We start from the raw sequence: 17,572 nt of genomic DNA, 5'->3' as shown, positions 1-17,572 counted from the left end.
TCATTGAAGATACTATCAATACATATATCAATAAATCTCAAAAATATTTTATGGAAATGAGAGTCTATAGATGAGTAGTACAGTTAATAATGTCTTCTCAATCAACTCTTTTTGCAAATAATTCTGTGAATGAATTTCTCTGTAGTTCATTCTCTCTCCCTTCTTTGACACATCTTGAAAATCAGTCCATCTGTGACTTCAGGATCATGTTCTAACCTGTGAAGACTTCTTAACATTATTCTTGATCTAAACAAGCTATTCTCCCTCACTTTATCTTCTTAAGTTCCATTTCCTCGTCCACAAACATTACATTTGGACAAACACAGTAATCTGTGAGTAGACCCAGCTCCCTGAATGGGGACCCAGCTAGCTGAGTAACTCAGCTTCTCCTCTCCTATCTATCTCCCCCTCCCCTTCCTTCTCCCCTCCAAAGGAAGGTAAATTTGGATGGTCAGAGGATGCCCAGTAAACTTGGGGTTTACTGGCTAGATGTCTTCCTCCATTCCTTTCCTTTCTTTTTCCTTTCCTTACCTTTTCTTTCCTTCCTTTCCTTTCCCAAACCCTTAAACCTACTGCACTCTAAAGCCCACAGATTGTACAATACTAAGCCTCTACTCAAGCTCCACCTAAGAGCTGTTTTCTGTACCCTCCTGACTTAAGAGTGATTGTCAACAGTAACTGTTGCTGCTTCCCTCCCAGCTTGATGAAGTTATTTTTCTTTGCCTTATTAAAGGTGCCAACCCTTGACTACTTCTTAAACAGACCTATTCACTGAATGGGTGTTACCTCACTCTAAGAGAGTACTTGAATAGACCTTGGCCTAAAGGGGCCAAGATCCCCCATTGCATCCTGGGTCATCTCCAGTCATTCTGATGAATATCTGGTCACTGGACTCAATGGCTCTGGAGGAAAAGTGAGGCTGGTTACCTGCACAGCCCTCCCTCCCTCAAAACAAAGTCAAATGCAAGTCATGTCATCATTTCTCTGATGGCATGGTCTTCTTTGGCAATGAAGGGCGAACACAACAACAACAACATTTGGCACTAAGATATTAGAGACCAAAATTGATGGTTTCCTGGCATCAGTATTGAGCATGAGTCATTGTAGATATCTCCAACTCTGGTGATACTTTTGGCTGCTATTTCTTTCTACATGGCATAAAGGAAGAGAAGTAACAAATATTTATGAAGCATGCATTATGTTTCAGACACTATGCTAAGTGCCACAGGTAGAAATAGGAGCCCCTCTTCCCCCAGAAAAAGACAGTCAACACGGCACAATAAAGAGCATGATCTGAGGGGAATACAATAGTGCCAAAACCCCTAACTACACAGAGAACATAGCACATGTACATTTCAAAAGCACATGTATATCTGTTTTACATAGCAATCCATCAAAAGCAACAAGAATAGCTAACAAAGCAAAGTTAGCCTCAACAGGAATTATATAAGACACAGCTTAAGCACAAATACACAAAAATGAACAGATAGTGCTATAACATGAACATAAAGCAAAACAACCAAATGAAAATAACATCAAAATAAAAAACAAGTATGTTAAACTACTTAGTAATTTCTTGTTGCTCATCCTTCATTCTTGTAGAGGACCAATGACATCAGCAGAGTTATATCTTGATTTGCAAAGGAATTGGATTTAAGTGAGGTGGAGCTATGCAAAGTCATTGACCTCACTGTCTCCTCCAGAATCATTGGAGTGCAGTGGCAAGACTTAGGTCAAGATGACTGGCAATGACCTTGCTCAGTAATTTACATGTACAGCAGTATGTAATCGCATGTAAGACACATTTCACGTGGGTTATATCCAATACTGTCTCTTGTATACACTGTTACCATGTACTTGTCTTATTTTAGTTTTGATGGTATCACGTCTGATTACCTAAGATGAAAGACAAAAAATCGCATTTGCTTATTTTAGAGTGATGATCTTTACGTTTATACCCTATAGTTAATAGGTTTTGAACTTGCCATAGCTTATCTTTGCAAGGCACAGCAAAGAGTTTTGGCTCAGGGTAGGAATGCAGCTCCTCACTGGAGTTCGATTTTCCACGCCTACATGAGGGACAGGTCAGAGTTGATGTGAACAAGAGATAGGAGAGATATACTCTTGTATCTCTTTGGGTGTTTCTGGTTTCCAGCTTCGAGAGAGAGTGATGTAATGACAAATTTTCTTTGGGTTGATGAAGAGGGAAAAAGTGGACATGTAAAATTTCAATCCTGTCTCTAATTAGGCCCTTACACGGTAAAGCTTGTGAATATTTCTCTCTGGATGAGATTTGGAACTCTTTATTGGTTGAACTCAATTATCTTGCTCCCAGTGGGAGAGCTCCTTCAATTTAAATTGTCTGGCATATATTCTCATATGGATACTGTCTCTGATTTCTGTTTTGCTATCAGCTTAGATAAACCACTTTCTTTGATTAAAAAGATTTTTTTTAAAGTCAACCTTTGCCTTCAGGGAGCTTACATTCTAAGGAGGAAAGGCAATGCACAAAAGAAGATTAAAAGTTGGGGAGAAGAACGGTTTTGGTGACAAAAAAGAGTCAAAAATAAAGGGGCCAGGAAGGAAATGAAGGGAAGTAAGTTGGGTCCCTCCAAAAAGTGGAGGCTCTAAGTGGAATTCATTTTAATAGAAGAAAGAACTACCAGGATAAGTATGCTTTTCTAAGATGAGAAAGCCCCAGATACTGAAGGAAGTTTCAGTATAAACTATTAGTAAAGAGGAAGTGGTGTTAAAGTTCAGAGAAATTTAAGTGTGCAATGAGAAGTAGTTTCTAGGTGTCTAGGCACTTTGGGGTTCCTTGTTGTGCCACTGTTTCACAGAGGTTTACACTGGTTAAACTTCTGAAAGAAATGTTGATATTTAAATCAATTCATTTACCTTTACCCATTGTTTTTAAATTTTTAACATTAACAACTTATTTAAATGAGTAGTTGGATGACTGGGTACATGACAAATTCACAATACACAGTCTTCATTCAGCCTGTTCTATAACAAGACAGTTTTGTTTTCCCTCCCTAATTTATCTCACTCTGCACAGAAGATATTAGAAGCCTTATCTTCCCTTCTCAAACCCCTCACATTTCCACCTCTCTCCTCCATCTTCTTAGCTAAATTACTTGCCCTTTGCAGAAAAATAAATCATAGCCTTGGCCATGAGCTCCCTCCTCTCCCCATCTCAAAACCCCTTGACATCATTTCTCACTCATCATTTCTCTGGCCTGTAACATCCTCCTCCCTATTTCCTTTTCCCAATTCTATTCTTTTTCTTAAATATCCACTTATAAATGTTCTGCTAAAGTCCAATCTACTAAATGAAGCTTTCTCCAACTCTTAGTGGGCACGCTGTTCCCTTAATTGCTTCCTCCAGCATCTGACAAAGTAGATCCCTTCTCTTTGCCATGGTCAACCATCTTCTGCAGCAAGCCCTTTCTGAGCCCTTGAACTGCTAGAGCTCTCCATCATAAACTACATTGTTCTTTACTAATTTGCATGTGGATGTGGATGTACACACATGCATATGTGTGTGGCAGCATGGTGGCATGATGGAGAGAGTGCTGAAGCTGGAGTCAGGAAGATCTGAGTTCAAAGATCTGGACCTCAGACATTCACTAGCTGTGTGACCTTGGGCAAGTCACTTAACCTCTGTTTGCCTCAGTTTCCTCATGTGTAAAATGAAGGTGTTAATAGCGCCTTCTTCCTAGGATTGTTGTGGGGTTCTAATGAAATAATTGTAAAGCATTTAGCAGAGTGCCTGGCACTTAGTAAGTGCTATGTAAGTGTTAGCTATTATTTTCATTCTCAAGTTAGGTCAAGACATCACCCATCATCCTCTATTTTACCCTAGCATTGTGATGTTATTGGTTCTTTTCAAAAATGAAGGATTAAGCAATTATTGTTATTGCTAATAACAATTACATACTTACTAAATTTATAATCATATTATATACACATATATAATTTGCTTCTTGTCTTCCTATTAGAATGGGAAATTAATTGTGAATAATAGTTCTTTCTTTGGACTTATATATCCAGCAATTAGCACAGTACCCGACATATAGTAAACTCTTAATAATAAATACTTGTTGACTGAGTGACTGAGGATTAGTGATTGAGGTGAGTCAGATATAATGAGTTCTCACCTATCAGCACAGACAATTTTACTTTCACACCAGTATTGAGACATATAACAGGCCAAATGAGAGAGAAAGGAGGACATCTGAGCATGGCACAGTTCAAAGGAGATCAGTTCCTAATGACTGTGTCTCTTTGGGAGAACATCTCTCACTCTTCTCTTTATGCTTGATGCATTGAAAACATGTTAGTAGAAATTTCCTTTCCTCTGTGTTCATAACAGTGAGGTAGCCAGATGATAACAATTGGAACAGAAAATAACAACAGCAGGCATAAAAACAAAGGCAATTTCACAGATAACATCTATTTATGACTGCAAAAGCTATAGAAAAAAATGGAATGGAAAATTCCAGGCACAACTCTGTTTTGTTTTGTTTTGTTTTGTTTTTTGTTTTCTTTTGAAAATAAAGCCTGTTCACTCCAGACTTTTCAAATGTTTCTTTATGGCTACCAAGCAGTAATGAGAAATAGCATTTCCAAGCTACCAATTCATGGACTGGCGGAAGTTTGCAGATAATTTGTATTATTCCACAAAACATTTACTGCCAAAGGTTTTCTAAGCTTCCTTCTGGAACAGAGACAAGTCATATCAATAGCTGGACTAACAAAGTGTTCCTCATGGCCAGGTTGAGGCTTCTCCAACCATAATTTGAAGTCTAGAGGCCCATGGAGATAAGCCAAGAAATATCATATGGAAGCAAGGATCAATTAACAGGGCTAAGAGTCTAAGCTAAGGGCCCAATAGCAAGTACATATATAGGGTCAATAGGTATCAAGAGAGTTTGAGTAAGAGATCTGGGGTGAGAACTTAATATTTAATATGAGAAGAACAAGGACAGATTCAGAGGTAATTTGCTGCTTTTGCATCTTTCCCAAATCGCTTGCCTTTTTACTGGCTGTCCCCCGTAGCTGGAATTCAATTCCTCCCCATTTTTACCTCCTGACTTTCTTCCAAAATCAGCTGAAATTTCACCATCTACAAAGTGAGGTTTCTCATTCCCTCTTACCTTTGCCTTACCCCCACTGCTGATGTCTCCTGTCTGAGATTACCTCCCATTAACCCTGTATAAGTACATAGTTGTTTACATGTCATCTCCCCCTTTAATATGGGAGTTCCTAGAGGGAGGAATTGTATTTTTTACTTTCCTGCTCCCAAAGTTTGGCAGAGTGCCCTGCACACAGTAGACATTTAATAAATGTTTGTTAATGATAATGACAATTATGGTCTTTTGAAAACAAGTGCCTTTATGCCCAGATTTATAAGATCAGACTAACCCAGTGGGGAGCCTGTGATCTCAAGGCTACATGTGGTGAGCAGGATCAGAACACAGTACATAATAACAGCAATATTTCACAATGATCTGTTATGAATAACTTAACTATTCGCAGCAATGCAATGATCCAAGACAATTCCATAGGACTTACGGTGAAAGGTGCTGTCCATCTCCAGAGAAAGAAGTGGTAGAGCCAGAATGCAAATCCAAGATACCTTTCTTTACTTCATTTTCATAGGGCTTTTTTTGTCTCTTTTCTTTCACAGAATGATTTACATAGAAATGTGTTTTTCATGACTATGCATGTATAATCTATGTCAAACTGCTTGTCTTCTCCATGAGGGGGGAAAGAGGGAGAGAGGGAATTTCAAACTCAAAATTGAGGGGAGGAAAGAATGTTAAAATTATGTTTATATGTAATTGGGAAAAATAAGATATTAAATAAGGAAAAAAGATAATGCAAGTAAGCACATATCTGTAACTTATAGGCTCAAAGAGTTTCCTAGAGCAAGGATAGATAAAGTGACTTACCCAAGGTCACACAGCCTGCACGTGTCAAAGGTAGGACTTTGCCCCCATATCTTCCTCACTCCAAGGCCATCTTTCTTTTCACTATCCTCAATAACACATAGCCATGACTTTAACATTTTTAAATGGAATTAAAGTTAATCATGTCTGATTCAAGGACACAGGTACGATTAATTAGGCACCCAGACAATATTCATAACTAGCTATCATAATAACTATATTAGCTATTGGATTTTGTAAACAGAAATTTAATGAATAGTCATGTGGCACATATCTATAGCCTTACATGGTTCACAGACAATTTTCTATTTTGTTCTGTATTGTTCAAGAGTGTACCTGCATGGATGAGTTCCTGGAACTGCTGAAGTATAGGGATCTGGCAGGTACCCATGCCCCCAGAGACGGCTTCACTTTATGATGAGGATGCTAGGGAGTTCCTTCTTAGACAACGTGATAATGATATGCAAATGGCTTGTAGACATTCTGGAATTGTTTCTGGTTGAATAACCATGTGATAAGGGGCAGCTAGATGGCAAAGTAGATAGAATGCCATTTATGGAATCAGGAAAACTTATCTTCCTGAGTTTAAATCTAGCCTCAGACACTGGGCAGGGGGGACCCTGGGCAGGTCTATTAACCCTGTTTGCCTCAGTCTTTCATCTATAAAGTGAAATGGAAAAAGAAAATGTCAAACCACCCCAGTATCTTTGCCAGGAAAACCCCAGTACGGTCATGAAGATTTGACATGACTGAAAAGACTGAAGAATAACAACCAGGTACAAGACAAAGGAGTTGTTCTCTGAAGGACTTCAGAAGCTTTCCAAAAGGCCCATCAGCTTTATGTCTCCTTTTGTTTCTCTTATCACCATTGTTGTGAGCTGCACTTTGGTGGTGTCATGGCATCAAGGTGAGAGACCATACTATAATGGGAAAGGCCATGAGCCTTCCCTCCAGATTCCCCCATATGTTCCTTCCCTTTAGACCTAGGATTTTTTTGATCCTTTTGTTTATTCTTTTCCATTTTTATTTTCTGGATTGGACTCTGACTTTGGAAGAGAATTTAGGCTGTGTGTCACAGCTAATTCAGCAAGGAATGATTTTTGAGAATTACCTTCAGGACCCTAACTCAGCAGAAGGGCTCATCTAAGAAAGATGCCACCCCTGGACATGAACTGAGAGGAACCAATGCTATGGAGAGACTGAGCTAAATCATAAGCTTAATCCCCTTGAGAGACCAAAGTGGTATAGGAGAAATCGTTATGCCCCCAAGATCTTAGAGGAAATGTATGTACACTTATTTTTTGAGAATCTATGAAGTAAACATCTCTTTGTGGAAGTAATCATAATTAATGTAAAGTAATCAAATTAGAGTTCTAGTAACTCTTAAAAAATTGGGGAGATTATAGCCAGTAGGTTTAAGCCAATGGCAAAGAAAAGAGAATACTGCAATCCCCCCAGGGTACGAACCCTGAGGAGAGATAGACCAGGAAAACCCCTTGAAGAGTGAGACCAGAACAAACAGATGTTAAGCATGGAGCATTTTAAAAAACTCTTAATATGAAAAAAAGGAAGATTATGCACCAGACAAAAGAATTATTTCCTTTACTGAGGAAATAATATTGAATTAAATATTGAGCTTAAATGTTTGAGTGCTTGTTTAAAAGTATTGTAATAACAGTTCACAGACCATGAGACTTTATAGATTATAAAATTAATTCCATACAACAACCCCATGAGTAGTGCAGGCATTATTACTTTCATTTTGCTGATAAGAAAACTGAGGCTCTGAGGTTAAGTGATCTGTTCTTGGTAACATAGTTAGTCAATATTAGAGTCAGTAACTCGATCTTCTCACTCCCAATCTAGTGCTTTTTCCACTGCACCATGTTGTTGGCACAACATTGGCTACTTAAAAAACAGGAGAAAGGGAGGTGGGGGATGAAAAAGAAAGACAAAAGAGCAGAGGAATCAGAGAAAGCTAATGTATTAGAGGCCTCTACTGTCTGAAATTACACTGGAAGAAAAATAAGACTATATTTTCTAAACAGTTCATTTTATAAACAGTTCTCTGGAAATGCATGTTTAATTGTATTATTAATTGTTAAGACCTATGCATAACATCCATGACTGCCTTGATTGTAGTGGAAGTCCTTGTGTAGCTCAATGAAACTATCAATTATGCCATTCAGAGTTACACAGGGTGGACAGGTTATAGTGGAGAGTTCTGACAAAAGGTGATCCACTGGAGAAGGAAATGGCAAATTACTCCAATATCTTTGCCAAGAAAACCCCATGGACAATATTAAAACGATAAAAGAGATGACGTCGGAATATGAACTCCTCAGGTTAGAAGGTGTCCAATACACTACTGGAGAAGAGGAGAGAACAACTACAAGTAGCTCCAATACTAATGAAGCAGCTGGGCTGAAGCCAAAAGGAAGCTCAGCTACAGATGTATCTGGTGACAAAAGAAGAGTCAGATTTTGTAAAGATCAATACTGCATAGGGACCTGTAATGTAAGAGCTATGAACCAAAGTAAGCTATAGGTAGACAAATGTGAGATGGGAAGATTAAACATTTATATCTTTCATGTCAGTGAACTTAAATGAATGGGAATGGGTGAATTTAATATAGGTGGTCACTACTTATGCTACTGTGGGCAAGAATTCTTAAAAGAAATTAAGTAGATAACATAGTCAATAAAAGGGTGAGAAAAGCAATATTGGGATATAATCTCTCAAAAATCACAGAATGATATCTGTTTGAATCTGAGACAAACAGTTCAACATCACAGTAATACAAGTCTATGCTTCAACTACTGATGCCAGAAAAAGTCAAAGTTGATCAGTTCTACAAAGACTTATAACATCTTGTAGAAGTAACAGGAAGGAAGGAAGGAAGGAAGGAAGGAAGGAAGGAAGGAAGGAAGGAAGGAAGGAAGGAAGGAAGGAAGGAAGGAAGGAAGGAAGGAAGGAAGGAAGGAGGGAAGGAAGGAGAGAGAAAGAAAGGAAGGAAGGAAGGAAGGAAGGAAGGAAGGAAGGAAGGAAGGAAGGAAGGAAGGAAGGAAGGAGGGAAGGAAGAAGAAAAAGATGTCACATTCATCATAGGGGATTGGAATGCTAAAGTACAAAATAAAAGATTATTGGAAAAACAGGTAAGTTTGGCCTTGGAGTACAAGATAAAGCAGGGTGTTTAAAGTGTTGTCAAGATAACTAGCTGGTCATAGCAAACGTTTTGCAGGCAAAGGTGGAAAAGCTCTATACAATCAGTTAAAACAAGACCTGGGGCTGACTGTGACTCAGATCATGAGCTTCTTACTACAAAACTAAGACTTAAATTGAAGAAACTAGGGAAAACCATCAGACCATATAGGTATGACCAAAATAATATCCCTTATGAATATGAAGTGAAAGTAATAAATAGGTTTAAGGGATTAGATCTTGTAAATAGAGTGCTTAAGAACTATGGATAGAGGTTTAAACAGGAGGCAGCAAGAAAAAACATTCCAAAGAAAAAGAAGAGGAAGGAAGCAAAATGGCTGTCTGATGAAGCTTCACAAATAGCTGAGGAAAGAAGGAAAATAAAAAGGAAAGCTATCCAACTGAATGCAGAATATCAAAGAATAGCAAGGAGAGATATGGTTTTCTTAAATGAGCAACAGATATAGAATGAGCAAAAAGATATAGAAGAGAACAATAGGATGGGAAAGACATTCCATGTAAAAATGGGCATGATAAAAGACAAAAATGGTAGCGACTTAACAGAAGGAGAAGAGGGAACAAGAATAACCAAAAGAACAATACAAGAAATATGTTAATAACACCAATAACCATGATGGTATGGTTACTGATCTAAAGCCAAATGTCCTGGGGAATGAAATTGTTTTCCTTAGGAAACATTGCTAATAATTAAAGCTAGTATAAGTTGTGGAATTCCTTCCTGCTGAGCTATTTAAAATCTTAAAAGATACTGCTGTTCAAAGTGCTGGACTCAAATTTGCCAGCAAATTTGAAAAACTCAACAGTGGCCATTGAATTTAAAACAGTTTATGTCTCAGTCCTAAAGAAGGGCAAAGCCAAGGAATGTGGGCAATTACTGAACAATTGAACTCATTTCACTCACCAGCAAGGTTATGCTTTAGATTCTGCAAGCTAGGCTTCAGCAATATGTGAACTGAGAATTACCAGAAGAGCAGGCTGATTTTCAAAAAGGCAAAGGAACTAGAGACCAAATTGCCAACATTCACTGGATTACGGAGAAAGGAAAGAAGTTCCAGGGGCAAAAATATCTACTACTGTTAGTAAATCATCTTAATTGTCTCCTGAGGAACCTGCATGCAGGTCAAGAAGCAACAGTCAGAACCAAAAATGGAACAACTGATAGGTTTAAGAATGGAAAAGGAGAATAATAAGACTATATACTGTCACCTTATTTATTTAACTTATATGCAGAGTAAATCATGCAAAATGTCAGGCTGTATGAATCAAATGCAACAGTTAAGATTGAGGGGAGAAATATCAGCTGTCTTAGATATGCAGATGATATCACTCTGATGGCAGAAAGTAAAGAGGAATTAAGAAGTGTCTTGATGAGGGTGAAACAGGAGAGCACATAAAAACTGACTTGAACCTTATCATCAAAAAAATACCCTAATTATTCCTATCACTCCCTAGCAACTAGTGGGAGAAGAAATTAAAGCAATGTTAGATTTCAAATTCTTGGACTCAAAGATCAGTGCAGATGATGACTGCAACCATAAAATTAGAAGAAATTTGCTCTTTGGAAGGAAAGGTATGGTAAATCTGGATAACGTACTAAAAATTGGAGATATCACCTTGCTGACAAAGGTCAGTATAGTCAAAGTTATGGCTTTTCTAGTTGTGTATGGCTATGAAAGTTGGACTATAAGGAAAGCTGAGTGCCCCAGGACCAAGGATTATGGTGCTAGAGAGGACTTTTGAGAGTCCTTTGGATAGCAAGAAGATCAAATCAGTGAATACCTAAAGAATTTAATTCAGGCTATTCACTGGAAAGTCAAATATAAAATCTGAAGCTTAAATATTTTGGCCACATAATTAGAAGACAGGTCTCATTGGAAAAGACCCTGATGCTGGGAAATATTGAAACAAAAGAAAAGGGGAACAGCAAAGGATGAGTTGCATAGTTAGAATCATGGAAGCAATGAATATAAGCTTGGACAATCTTTGGGATACAAGGATATAAGAGTGGAAGATAGAAGGGCCTGACATGTTATGGTCCATGGAGTGACAAAGTGTCAGATACAACTGAACAAATGAACAAAAAAATGCATAACTTCTCAATAAATGATATTTTGGTGCTTGACTTCCTGCTGTTCCATTGAGTTTTTCCAATGAACTGTGTTCATTATGTTTAGCTGTTCTTTATTTGGCCTTCTGGGAATAAAAAAGTTGTTTCTTAAAGCATGAACATCATTCAGTACCGAAGGGAAAATAATAAAGAAAAAGCTGTACTTAATAACTGTTTACTGAAAAGGAGACAAGAAAAATTTTAAGTATGAAGAAAATGTGCCTAAAATGTTTTGTTTGTTATTGTTTATCCTTCATTCTCAAAGATGACCATGACATCAGGAAGAAGATGCCATGACTTGCAAGTGAATTGGATTTAAGTGAGGGAGGGCTGTGCAAAGTCATCAACCTCACTCTCTCCTCCAGAGTCATCTGGGCCCAATGCAAGATACAGATCAAGACAACTGGAAATGAATCCTGCATAAAATCATATATATATATATATATATGTATGTATATATATATATATATGTATATATATGTATATATCAAAGAGAAGGGATGAGCATCCCAACTCCGGAGATACTATCAATGGAATAAAATTTCTAATAAACACTTTTGCTGTGAGCCTGGAGGAAGGAACTTGATGGAACACCTTCTGAGCTTTCTCCAACAGTGAATTCCTCTGTTACTAATCAGCAAAGGAAGACGCTTGAATTTGTGTCTAGGCTATTGTCAAAAATAGACGGGGAGGAAAACATGCAGATATTGAGAGGTGCTGCTAAACTTTGTTTTGATTTGCATTGGGGTTTTTTAAGTGACATGAGAAACATACATTTTTTAACTTAAATCTTCATTTTCATTATGTACTTAAACATCAACAAACATGAACGTTGTGGCATATAAAAAAGGCAGAAAAATAGGCTTGTATATATAAGAAACTATGAATTTTGATTAGATGCATCTGTGTGTCTGTGTGTGTACATGTATGTAATTCTAACCCTTTCATGTGTGAATAGTTTGGCTGCTAAAATTTGAAGAAATGATCATTTGTGAAAGGAAATTTGATAAAAATCCACTGGTGAAGAAATATAATATTTCCAATAAAATGTTGAGAGACAGCTTGTTATTAAGACCAGATATAAAACTATCCCCAGATGAACATAATGAGAGCACGTGTTTGAAAGAAGAGTGATGACTGAAGTTATGATAATTTTAGGCCATTGAGGTCCATCAGTTTATTTGCATCTGATTGTTTTCAGAATTTCAAAGGTTAAAGCTGACGATGATCAATCAAATAACTAGGGATTGTGGGATTGCATAAGGACTGTTAGGTTCATACTTGACAGAAAGTTAGCTACCTAATAAGATAAAGATGAGTCGCTGACCTGCAGAAGGTCCTGAATTTAGGCATTGGAAGATAGAACAGAGCAGCAGAAGAGGCTATAGGAAAGATACCCTGAAGGGTAAGGGAGCAAGATGAGCTCAAGAGGAGCCAGAAAACAGAAAGAGAAGAACTGCTTCTTGCAGAGAGTTGAGCAAGGAATCTGACAGGAAAGCTCTGCAGCTGCTTTGTTGGGGGTCTGCTGAAAGAGGAATTGCTTTGCTGATTGGATGGAAAAAGTACAAAATAGCTGAGCACTCCCTTCAGCTGCTATGCTAATTTGAAAATCACTGAATTCTACTTGTCTAGCTTATTGTTTTCTAAAGAGAAAATGGAAACCTATCAGGGATGCCTGGTTGCCTTCTACTGCCCTCTCTGGTTTTTGAGGAAAAACAGAGAAGACACACTCTGCATATGTTTTGTTGTGAGCTGTGCTTTGTTGCTGCTACTTTCAGATCTGAGGAGATGAGCATTTCTCTACCTTAAAGAAAATAACTGTCACTTAAAGAAAACAAGAATTTTCCCCTTTGCACTAAGCAAACTTATAAAACTTTAAAAAAAAAAAAAGTTTGTCACAACTTCATGGACTCCAACCCCAGAAAAGAAGAGGGCTTGCCTATTAAGAAAAGTGCTATGGATCAGAAGGGGGGCAACTAACAGAGAATTATGGGTTCATTCAGGGCAAAGTGTTCCTGTAGGGACCAATGACTTCAAGGCGTTCAGCCTAGAGTTGTAAATTATAAAGGGTTTCCCTACTTATGTGCTTCCCTGTTTGATTTCCATAAGAATGTGCCAGTTCTCCCTTCTGGACACTACTTTAGTGAGAGAATGTGATCCAGGAATACTGTTATCATTATTCCTTCTTTTACATTCTATTGAATAAATGATGTTTGATTCTTCCTGCTTCTGCCTTCTAAAGAGTAAACGTTATGATAATTCTTGATTTTGCCTTACCTGGAGATAAAAGTTTCATGGTAAAGAATTCATTGGAGTCATAGTGACTGATTTTGTGTGAATGAGAAGTAGTCCAGTAGTGGCTTAGGAGCTACAGTGGCGAGTAGTAAGAAGGTACACACACACACACACACACACACACACACACACACACACACACCAGAGTTACTCTTAAAGAGACCCTGAAAAAAAATAGTAAGTCATAGATGAGTAGTTGAGACTGTGGGTGGTGCCCCTCCCTAAGGAAATCAAAAAAGCCTACCAGAGTGAAAGAAAGCATGTGCCAACCCAGGTGCTAGAACTATAGGAGTGGATAGTTCAATGAGTGGATCCCCTGACCTGGGATCCAAAAATATATATTAAATTTAATATGGCAAGAATAAAACCTGACCTGTCGGTATCCTTGTTGATTTTTTAATGCTCTCTGTTTATTTTTTAATGTTATATTGATGCACTTTTCCAACCAATTATGTCATATTGATTGTGAAAGACATTTAATCTTTGCAGTGTTTGGAATTGAAGGGCCATAACCAAAATCTTAAATACCATTATACTTAGTGCCAGTCTTCTTAAGCTGAGTGTTAACAATGAAAGTAATAACCAAAATAATGATGAACTTAATACCTCTTTCTATCGCACACCTACCCTTCAGGACTTCATTTCTGATCTGCCTCTATTTCTTAAAGTATATTCCCATTTGGAAACAGTCCCATTCAACAACACCAGGGCTGAGGTACTTGGACTGCTGAGTAAATTTGTGGACCTCATGACTATTTTCAGACATGCTTTAACATATCTTTTGAAGTGACATAAAAAACGTTATGCAAATAGGCAAGTTTCTACTTTAAAATGATGTTCCAATTAGGAGAAACAGAGGTCATCATAGCCTATTACCCCCCATCATCTGACTCTTCACCCAGTGTTCTTTCCATTAGGTCCTGTTACATTACACATGTCAAGATAGGGTTCACTGTGGAAATCAATCAAATCACAACATACCCTTTAAATTGAGAACATACACTGATAGCTAAACTAGATGAAAAAAAGAAGTTTATCCAAGTTCCAATTTTAAAGCCGTTTCTTGGACTTGAGTCCCAGGCCACTTGGTTTCTTAGCATTTGCCTGCTGGGCTGACTGGCTACAACATCCCCCCCTGGAATCCTGTCTCCAAGGTCTCCATGGCTCAAATTCTGTGTCCAGTAGAGATTAATGCCAGCACCTAGAATTAAGAAGAGTAAAATATAAAGTAGAGAAATAGAAATCCCAAACCAAAAGAAATCTTGGAATCAAAGGATAAAAACGAGAGCAGGGAAAGTAAGTTCTTCCCTTCTTGTTACTTCAGATCAAGGCATCTGGGCTCTGGGTGAACTGTGATCTTCACTCTCGGAATGCAGCAGGAAAAAAGCATCTAGGAAAAGAGACTATCCCAGCCTGGAAGTTTTTAAAGATACACACTGTTCTGACTATGTAGCCTATCAAAAGAGGCTGTCACCCACATGATAGGGAAATGCAAAGAAGCATCAACTCACTTTGAATGATCAGGACATGCTCCAAGGCTTCATTACACTAAACTGTCATGTTTATTGCTATGTGAATTTGAAAATTCCTTCCATTAAAGTAAATCAAAATACATCCATGTTTTAGCAGACAATTTTCATGAGTTTCACAGACAAAATATATTGTTACCTGGTGTCTAGCTTGTGTCTAGCTATAAACAATAATACACAATAGACAAGATCAGTCTTGAATTCTTTCCAGGTGTTAGGATCTACCAAAGAGCCCAGGGTCACCCCTAAGCCTGGGTTCATTTCCTTGGCAAATAGAAAGCAGGTCGACTCACCCGTTCCTGGACTTATTTATGGGGAAGCCAATCAATCTTGCTGTCTAATTAGCTCATGCTACTCTCAGCAGCTGAATACAGGTCTAAGTGTGCCTCATACATTTTAATGTCATCATTTTATCAGTCTTTTAAACAAAACGATGATACCTGGTAGAATGGCTGAGAAATAGGACACAAATCATCAGGCTTAATTATAATAAATGAGAAAGAGACACATATAATGTGAATCTCTTAATCACTGTCTAATTTGGGGTTCTTCTAGAGAAACAAAAGTATAAAGTTAATTTTTTCCAAAAAGTACACTAGCAACTCCAGAGCCTGTTTAATAAATTTTAACTAGTTTGATATATCCTCCTTACAATGATTACCTTGGTACATTTGACAAAATATTGACCAGTTTCAGCTCCTAATCATCAGACTGGCCAGATGAGAGGTCCTTCCCCTACCACTCCCCATTCCCACCACACCCATACAAAACCCCATCTTGTCATTTATGAAACAGGTCATTTGGGAATGCTATTTATTGGACCTGGTGAGAGGTGCTCAGAGCTTCAGGTCAAATGTGCTAAAAACAATAGAAATTAGAGTGATGTCATTGGCTAAGTCAGCTAAAAAAGGTGGTTTGCAGGCTGCACGCTAATTCCTTTACCTACAGTCAGGTCTGTCAGCTGAAATTAGTGACTTGCTCCAAACCATGAAAGACTGTAGTTGGTGCCATAGGACAAAATTACTTTGCAAGGTCACTGCATGTGAACACTGTCTGCTTCATTAACTGCAGCCAAAGCTAATCAGTAGGGAACGATGAAATCTAACTCACACATGGCTTCAATGCAAACTGAACAGCCATGGTAACGTTAGATAAAACAGAGAGTGAGGGGGGAAACCTTTAATGAGAACAGAAGTAGTGGTGCGCATTCCAGGAAGCATAAAGAGTGAGAGAATAACTGAAACTCTAAGTCAGTATAATGTTCAGGGATATACAAATTATTCTTTGATTTACACAGGTCCTAGAAGTCAAGTTCACCCAGAATTTCTGAGGGAAGCTCTGAATGGGTTTATGAAGTAGCAAATGGATTCCCACTTGGAAACAACCCCATTCAACAACCCCAGTGTGGTGGTACTTGGACTGGTAAGTAAAGTTGTGGATCTCATGACTTTTCTCAGACATATTTTAACATAATCTTTTGAAGTGACAAAAAAAAGTTATACAAACAGACAAGTTTCCACTTAAAAATGGTGTATCAGTTAGGAGAAACTTAAGAGAGGACATCATAGGCTATTACTACCCATCATCCAACTCTTAACCCAGTGCTCTTTCCATTATGTCCTGTTACCTTACACATCTAAAGACTGTGGAAATTAATCAAGTCACAACATACCCCTTAAAGTGAGAACATATATTGATACCTAAACTAGATGAAAGAACAAGCCTCAATAAAACACTTTATATTAATTGGAAATGTTTCTTCTAGATTTGCTCACTTCACTCATCATTTTATAATGTCTTCAAAAGTGTTTTTTAATAATATTGATGTTATAAATTATTCTTCCAATTCTACTTATTCTAATCTGAATCATCTCATGTCTCTCAATATCTCTGAAATAATCTACTTTGTCATTTCTAATAATATAATAATATTCTATCACATTCATAATCCACAACTTATTTAGGCATCTCTCAATTTATAAAAATCATTTGAATTTCCAGATTTTTTGCCACCACAAACAGAATGGATGGACACACATATGTACACATACATGTGTGTGTACATATGTGTGTATATACATATATATACATGCTGTGTGTCACTGTACCTATGTTCTTACAACCACTACAATGTTTACCAGTTTCCTTTTTTTTGTCATCATTTCCAATCTCATGGTTGTGAGGTGGAATCTTGGGTATTCTTTTTTTACATTATAGCCTCAATTTTGTCCTTTCAGAACTGCCTGTTCATATCCTTCAAATACTGATAAATACTGAGGGTCTGGCTCTTATTCTTATAAAGTTGAACCTATCCCTGTTATAGCTTGGAAACAGAACTTTTATCAACAAAGCAACCTGGTGCAAATACTTTTTTCCCAGTTGTTTCCATCTTAATCTTAGTTTTATTTTATTTGTTTGGGCAAAAGCTTTTCTATTGTATGTATTATACATTTTATACAACATAT

General features: G+C 37.6%; 1 protein-coding gene across 1 annotated transcript in view; it reads right to left on the bottom strand.

Moving 5' to 3' along the window:
* Positions 1 to 12,426: 12,426 nt before the first annotated feature.
* EMB (embigin) overlaps positions 12,427 to 17,572 on the bottom strand; it is a 247,050-nt gene continuing 241,904 nt past the window's right edge. Inside the window, exon 9 of the mRNA XM_072605669.1 lies at positions 12,427 to 14,779. The gene's annotated coding sequence lies outside the window, so the exon portion shown is untranslated. The remainder of the gene's footprint in view (positions 14,780 to 17,572) is intronic.

The sequence above is a fragment of the Notamacropus eugenii genome, chromosome 4 (assembly GCF_028372415.1).
Source record: "Notamacropus eugenii isolate mMacEug1 chromosome 4, mMacEug1.pri_v2, whole genome shotgun sequence".
Taxonomy (NCBI): Eukaryota; Metazoa; Chordata; class Mammalia; order Diprotodontia; family Macropodidae; genus Notamacropus; species Notamacropus eugenii.
The sequence above is the reverse complement of the archived record's forward strand: the minus strand, read 5'-3'. Positions and strand labels throughout refer to the sequence as shown.